This window comes from Mercenaria mercenaria, chromosome 8 (assembly GCF_021730395.1).
Source record: "Mercenaria mercenaria strain notata chromosome 8, MADL_Memer_1, whole genome shotgun sequence".
Lineage (NCBI taxonomy): Eukaryota > Metazoa > Mollusca > Bivalvia > Venerida > Veneridae > Mercenaria > Mercenaria mercenaria.
The window spans coordinates 49,057,410-49,066,310 of record NC_069368.1 but is presented as its reverse complement, the minus strand read 5'-3'; positions in this window follow the sequence as shown (position 1 = coordinate 49,066,310).

Sequence of the window (8,901 nt, the reverse complement as noted above, 5' to 3'; positions counted from 1 at the left end):
GAAAAATTTTTTTTCGCAAAAAGTAGAATATATTTGGTTAAATGGTACATTGTTAGCCATATTTTAATTATTTAACATTAGTTTTTGGCAAAACTTTTGTTAGAAACCAATATTCGAAAAAAACATTTTTCAAAATGGCGGACATCCTAAAAAAACAAGGAAAAAGCGTATTCTTCCAAAAAATCCGAAGTCAGACGCTCTTTGCATAGACACATTCTTTAATTCGACAGTATATATCTCATTCGGTATATCGCATGTTACCGCAGAGGGATCGATCCCGATTTTCGTCGCTTCGCAACGAAAATCTGTAGGATCGATTCCCTATTATACGTGGGAAGAGACTTTGATACCTTCTTTGTTGGCCACAATCTCGCATTACTAGGTTCGTTTTGTTCCACAGGCTTGGCGCAGAACACAGGCTTGGCGCAAAAATGACACATAAAGCCTTCAAATTTTTGTCATGGAGCCTTAGGCGCGCGCACCAGGACGATGCAATGAAATGTGCTATACAGAAGTTGTATGCACACCAACGTAACATAACGGAATGGCCTAACTTGAATTAGCCGCCATATTTTTCACATAAAAGTTTTGCTAATTAAAGTTAATTTAAGCATAAAACAAAAAATGAAAATTATAGATCTCTAACATAATTATTTTCTGAAGGTTTAACAGCCGTTTCCTCGATTCCTGCATATCACTATGGTCGTATGACAGCGTTTGAAGTCTGTAAAAACTTTGTTAAAAAGCTTTAGTGTACTGGATAAACTAAAATCCCTACGGAAGGGGTAAGAAACCTAACCCTTAGAATCAGATTACAAAGATAAGGACACATTCCTCTGGACAAGCCTGTTATACTTTTTATTCTAAGTTTCATTGATGGCTTCTAGTAAGCCATCCAAGTTTTGTTATTACATCAATTTACTTTTAACACAAAAATCTGCTTTAACGAGCCGAGTTTATAAATATTCAAATTCCTGGAGAAAGCCACTTGAAATCGCTTTTAGCACTTTTGACGAAACTTTCATTTGCATAATGAGTACTTGCAATTTTTCTTCATTTTCCTTCAAGACCGCCAAAACTTTACATTAATCAACGTAATGCGAATCTTGAACATGCTATCATAAACTTCCCGCTGTGTAGTTTTAAACGATTGAGAAATATTCCTGAACGACTGTGATAAAATTAACAAATAGATTAGTGATATAAACATTTATATCGTGAACAGAAACGTTCTTTAGCATGTTCTGCATAAGAACATGAAAACAAGCACAAGAATAAAATTGCTTTTCAGACATATTTTCCTTTCTCTATTTAATCATTATTGTGCTAGCAATCATACCTTAAAGACTGAAGTACCTCCATTACGCCGATTTTAAATAGCCGTTGCTTGCGACTCTGTGCACGGACGACCAGGGGAAGGTAACTAGAGTCACAGCTTGGGACTGTGGACGGACAATCAGGGGAGGTAAAAAGAGTCACAGCTCGGGACTGTAGACGGACGGTCAGGGAGGTAACTAGAGTCACAGATTACTTGGAAAGGATGACTGCCTATGGTTAATGGATGATCCATATCTAACATAGGGCCAGCGGGTCAAACTTCAAGTTCAGATATGACCCGCGCAATACCTGTAAATAATTGGGCAGGGCATACGGCCATTAAACTTCATAGCTTCATTGTCTGTTGTCAGTAGACGATCTATCCCTGATGTTGGAAGGTGAAAGATCACAGCAACTTTCAGACTTAAGTATCTCTGACTGGCCATTATGAAGACATGTTCTAACTGCAGCCTTCTAAGGATATGACATTTTGTTTTACTACCAGCTCATTATTCATTTTTACATAATTCCACAAACTTCCCAAAATCTGACTCTTACATGCAGTCAATAATTAATGAGGTCCTTTCAAATCTGGTTTTAAGAAAATAATTGCCTTATAAAACTGCAAAGAATGACAGTACTCTTGAGCATTAAGTTAATTTAAAAACAGTATTAGTACACGTTTCAAGATTTTATTTTCATCCATGGCCCACCTAAGTGCATGTGCTGCATTTTCTTTACTCCCCGTCTTCTTGTCTTCTTACATGTAAAAAGGCATCTCTGTTTTCATTGCATTTGCCTTCCTTTAGGTAGAAACTGACCCTTTAACTTTTTAGCAACTAAAACATTCTCAAACCTTGCACGAAGTGTTCAACTTTATATTCAAACCAGAATGAAAATCAATAAGTAACGGGCCGGCAACTGTACAGAAATGCCAACTGTCTTAAACATAAATACCCACACTCTCTGACTTTCTTTTAGCATTAAGTTTATTATACTCCTTTGAAAGGGTAATTTGGTAGAATTGTTCTTCAAAGGAATCAAGTTTAGTTTTGACTAAACATCACATCTTGTATGTTGTAACAGAAAAACTGGTAGGTAATTCCGCACACATTTAAAGATTTAGATCCATATCACCCTTTAACGGTTATTGTTAGTTAATTCTACATCCTATGACAAAAAAGCCGTTAATTATTATGCAAACATAACTCAAAATAAATATTATCAAAAAGGTTATAAATTTGACTGAGTTTAATTTATTAACGACCTTTATTACACAACATACCAGTAACAAACTTCAAGGACTCCCTAGTAGTAATGGGCCTGGAACAACACGTTGATTTCAGTACTCATACAGGAGGACATAGCTTGGATCTAGTTATAACTGAGTCACTTAATGGTGTTCATGTAGAGAAATGTGAGCCTGGACCATTTTTATCTGATCACTGTGTTGTTAAGTATAGCAATTGCTGCGGATCGTGTTAGAATTCATGGTAATTTCACATTTTCTCTAAATGCATGCTATACTGTATCAAAGGACTGGACGAGAGTGGAACAACTAAATGTCTGCTAGAATACTGGATAGCTTGAGGAAATGAAATTTGACGTAAGCTCAGGAAGTTGTTGTTTACAGGTGAGAAGTATCGTAGTATAATGTCCACAGATCTACGAATTCACGACCTAGATATTCTTTGTTTCAGAGACAGTATAATGTCCACAGATCTACGAATTCACGACCTAGATATTCTTTGTTTCAGAGACAACAAGTGGTAAATCTTTACTGAAAAGGAATGTTAATTAATACTACATTTAATAGTGATACAACCCACTCAAATGTGTGGTTTGCAAGTCAAACAATATGAAACTTGGCCTAATGGTTAAAACTTTCCTCTTGGTATGGCATCTGGTAATTGTCAAAGATAAACTCCCGTTTCCTGTCCAGTTTCCTATAAAATGGTGCCGTCCATAAATACAGATTTTTAAAACTGGTAGAAAATAAAACACGAAAACATAGTCAATAAGTTAAACACACGATTAGTGTTCTATTGTTCTTTAGGACGATCTGACAGTCTGCATGACATTGTATTGAATTGTTTGCCTCGTGACAATTCCGCCTTTATTTACACCTATTTGAATATAAAGAAATTTTAACAACAATTCTACTGGGATATAATTTAAATATATACAACATGTCATAGAAATAATTAATTTACATTTGGATATAAATTGAAAGGAGATGGTAGTACTACAGAGCAGACAGGAAACATCCCTTTTTAACCTGTGAAGTTTTAACCAAGTATCTGCATTAGGTTTGGAGATTTGCATGCAAAACTTTTACCTTCATTCTAAAAGTCCAAGCAGGGGTATAACTTTTCCAAAATACAATTCAGGGTTATGTGACATGAACCTTTTACCATGTTTTATCCATCTCAATAACTTGTAAAAGGTTTCAGTTCAATATCTCTACTGACTTTGGAGAGCGCAATTTGTAAGATTTTCTAAGTCCAAGAAGGGGTATAGTTTGCCAAAATTCTAGGACGTGTCAGATACCGTAACTTTACGTTATTACCTAGAAGATGAGTGTGAAGTTATAAGTTAGTATCTGCAATGGTTCAAAACACGGTATTGTACTCTTTATAAAAAAAGGTTCACGTTTAAAAGGGGCATACCTCTGAAAAATACTATCTGTAATAATCAGTTTATTACATCACATTGGGGAACCCACGTGACCAGAAGGTAAGGTTACGGAGCCCGGTTGGTAATGTATGATATTTGGTCATAACTTTGTTAATACTCAATGGAATTTCATTATATAAAGACGAACGCTTTCCTCTCTCGATGATGGTAAGAAGTCGGATTGATTTAATACTTTTTGCAAAAAGTGCAACGGCGTATTCCGCTGTTCACAAAATGTTGTGCTATGGCACGGAGCATTTCACTTAAAAATGGTCTAAATGATTTGTAAATGTACATGCTTTTACATGAAAAACTTGGAATTATTGGCAGGGAAACAACTTGTGCTTCATTTTGTATTGATATTTTTACTGTTGTCTCCCTTTAATAACAAAGATATTGCAGCTCATGATAATTGTTGTGATCATATTCATTTTTTTTTATTTACATATCAAACAACCCAAGAGTATTTAGTATGACCCTGGTCTTTGAGCTCGAGGTCTGGGTGTTGCAAAAGACATGTCATATGATGTCATATGATTATGGGATATTGCAATCCCTCATCGAATGGGAAAGTTCTAGACCAGACGCAAAAGACCCTGTTAATACAATGTTAACCTTTGCCCTCCAAGCATGACCTTGACCTTTAAGCTAAGGGTCTAAAAATTGTGCATGACATATACTAAGGTACATTTGTGCCAAGGAATATTAAAATCCCTTGATGGATGGTTGAGTTAAAGATTGGACAGGAAAAAAGCTGTTGACATTTGACCTCCATGTGTGACATTGACCGTTCAGCTAGGGGTTTAGATTTTGAGCAAAACATGTCATTTCATTATTGGGAACGCTTCTGCCAAATAATTTTAAAATCCCTTGATGGATGACAAAGTTATGGACCAGACAGGAAAGTGAGGATCAGGACGGATGGAATAAAGGATAGATGGAGAAGCTTAATCCTAAAGTCCTCGAAACCGGTTTCCAACCAAAAAGCGGAACCGGTTTCCAACCAAACAGCGGAACCGGTTTTCAACCACTAGACGACTATTATTATTTGTATTTTAGGCAAGTTATGCTACATTTCAGCATTTTATTGTACCTGATTTGCTGTATAAAAAACTATTAGGCTTGCCTGTAAACACAAAAATAACACTTTCATAGCATCAAATATAAACTTTTTTCATCCATCTAATGCATTAATGATAATTTAGTGGTTTCTTTCACTTTCAACCTAGACCATGTAAGATACATGTATACAGTTTTCAAGAGTCACGGAAAAAAAAACAGTGTGGTCTTATTTAATTAATATGTGCTGTTAAATTGCTAACTTACTTTTCTTCCTCAAGTAGAAACAGTTTTCAATGATACATTTTTATACAGCTGGACTAGAATATTTCATGTATAAAGTAAGGGCTTTGTCACAGATTTTTGTAGCTGAATCAATAAAACTATACTAGTAAGCAGGTTAGACCTTTTTTATACTAGTAGTTTAACCTTTTTTTATACTAGTAGTTTACTAAGTGTGCGGTTATGATAATACGTGTATATGGATATAATTATATTTATTGACGTTCTTGAAAGAATATATACGCCTGAACTGGAAGCTGCGTGTTTTTTTTTTACTGAAAACTCGGTAGTTATGAAATTCTGATTTAATTTGTTCAGCATGCATTTTTTTAGTCAACTTGAGTCACGTCTATTTTGGACAGTGTTTTTCTCATGATTTCAGCTTTCCTTCATTTGTTCAACAAAGTATGTGGCATATGAGGTATAGGTTCAAATAAAATTTTACGCTGTAGTCTCATGCCGTGAATTCCCAGTCAAAATTACCACTTTAGATTTTCGCAGTAGAGAACTGTGGCAAGTCTATATCTGCATGTAGTTTTCGTGTGGCTATCGGTGTGTAACATTAACGTATTGCATTGACCGTTAATTGTAGGCTCTAGCATTTATTTTTATCCATCGGTATTTAACAAGTTAGAAGAGTTAAAGACCCACCAATACCTAGTGGTCTACTTTTCCTCCCACATGAACTTTGTGCAAATAATTCTGGTAATACTGGTATCATACAACTATTCTACAAGATGACAGGTGGACAAGCTCAGTCCGGTTTTCATAACTTCATCTGCAAACTTACTCAGTCATTCTCTTCTCAGTATAGTTTTATAAAAAATAAAATAATAACTATCTTACACTGTATATAGAAACAAAGTGTGATCTAAACTCACCTTAATACATGAAGTACCGTGCATACTACTACATTAATTGAATATACATTGTCTTAGCCTTATATCTGTTACTGTCAAACTGTAATTAGACACTTGTTATTTCTCATTTCTCCATACAAAAATGTATAATTACAATTATGGAACAATCTGACTGAAATACTTGATCTTCTAAACCAAGATCCGAGAAGGACCCATTTTTAATCGTGTTCTGTATATTTTTGATTTCCAGAATTGCTATTTTTATTTTCGCAATTCTATTTTTTTTATTTTAACCAATCAGACGACTTGTTCGAATGTCAAAGATTAAGAAAAAAATGTGTAGGTTGTCAGGGACTCGAATTCGGGACCAGTCGCTTACAGAGCAAGTGCTCTACCGACAGAGCTAAGGTTTACCGACAGAGCTAACCGGCTGACACTTTACGTCATAAAAATGTAACTATCAAAAACCCAGTCTAAATATAGATTTTGTATTCTTACAAAATGTTTAAGTAAGTAAAAATGTGTAGGCTGTCAGGGACTCGAATTCGGGACCAGTCGCTTACATATTTTTTATTCTTACAAAATGTTGTAAGTAAGCCTTCTGCCTGGCTAACGGAATGGTCGTCAGAACGAGGCTATCAATAGCACGTCTTCAGATCCGAAGTATAGCGTAATAGGAGATGTACTTTAGTCAGACAGCATTATGGAAATACAAAAGGTTACAGTTAGTTAGTGGTGTGTCTTTAAGGTAACATGACAATAGCCACTACTGACCTTGACATTTTAAAGTGATAAGTACAAATATATGTAACTCTCAAAGTTAGAATTGAAGCTCAAACAAGAGATGGCACTATTAGTGACAAACGCCCCAGAGGTTTGTCCAAGAATGCTACAGTTCGATGCGCAAAATATGCCAGAATAGTTAAGTTATGACTAATTTTTCGACAAGAGAAAAAATTTTTCCGAAGGTACCCTTGACGTTAGAGCTAGGGTCTGGGTCTTGAACATGACACACTAACTCATCATAGGGAAAATTGTGACAAGTTATGTTTGATGATGGCAGAGTTATTGACTGGACAAGAAACATAAATGTTAGCTTTTTAATCTAAGTTTGACTTTGACTTTGAAACTAGAGATTTTGGACTTGCGTCTGACACCTTATTTTAATATAGGGAACGTTTATGCCATGTAATTTTAAAATGTCTTCACCGACGGAATAGGTATGGAACTGACAAGAAACTGACAAGAAACACACCATGTCAACCGTTAACCTCTAAATGTGACAGCGATCGTGGAGCTAGCGGTCTGGTTGTTATGCACGACACGTTTTCTCGTTATCGGGGAATATTTTTAATGTTTTCATTTTCATTCCTATATTTTTGTTTCTTTCTTTGGTGGTTTGTATTTGTATGTATGCCTTTATATAAAACAACAGTATGTTTATTATTTGCATGGCTTAAATGCATGTATTTAGTCAATATCATCTTTGATATAATGGTAAACTTTTCTGATCTGCCATATCGGCTTATGATACTTCTCTGTTGTGTTGTCACATAGTTCATGAAGGAATCTAAATGTTTACGAGAAAAAAAAAATAATGTCGATGGTGAGATTCGAACCCACACGGTAAAAGATCTGTTGAACATGGACTGTATGCTTTACCACTGAGCTAATTTGCAATTGGTACAAAATCTTAAAATATTTAGATTGTAACATGATTAATGACAGAGTTACGAATCGGATATGAAACAGACCCTCTTAACCTTTCACTTGACTTCTAAGTGTAAACTTGATCTTGGAGCTAGGGGTCTGGGTCTTGCGCGTAACACATTGCCTCCTTATGGTAAACATTTATGCCAAGTTGTTTCAAAACCCCCTCATGGATAACAGAGTTATATATCGGACACGTAAAGATCTATTATGATATGACTTCTAAATATGACACTGACCTTTGAGCAAGGGATCTGGGTCTTGCGCTGACACATTGTCTGATTATAGTTACCATTTATGCCAAGATATTTCAAAATCTCTCCATGGATAGGGTTCTCATTTTGATAAACATTTATGCTAAGTACTTTTAAAACCTCTTGATGAATGGCAAAGTTACGATCCGGACACAAAACAGACTGTTTGACTTCTAAGTGTGACCTTGACAGTGTAGAAAGGGGTCTGAGTGTTACACATGAAACGTCGTCTCATAAAGGTTAATATATTTATGCCAAACTATTTCAAAATTCCTTCATGGATGACAGAATTACAGCCCGGACAAGAATTTACAAAGTTACGGTCGGCATTAAAATCAAAGAACATACTGTAGTGTAAATAAAAAGGTTATTTGCTGAAACATCTTTAAATGATGTAAGGATGTTATCATTAAATAAAATCCTAAAATTATCTAATGTTTTTGTTTTTATTTTTTTTTCTTGAAATAGATATCATGTGATATATACTTAATCACTTAATAACAACATAATATATTAGGCCCTAACAAAATCTGAAAAATAGATCCCTCAGAAGCAATGAGGACAAAACAAATAGTAAATATTGCAGACTCGATTTGTCTGATAGTTGGTTTAATTTGTACGCAAGTTAGCAGTGTACATGTATTTAGATAATTTACAATTATGCTTTGCACGGAATGAATTTGCAACCATGCTTTGCACGGAATGTCATGGATCAGAGGGATAGACTGGCTATATTCATCACT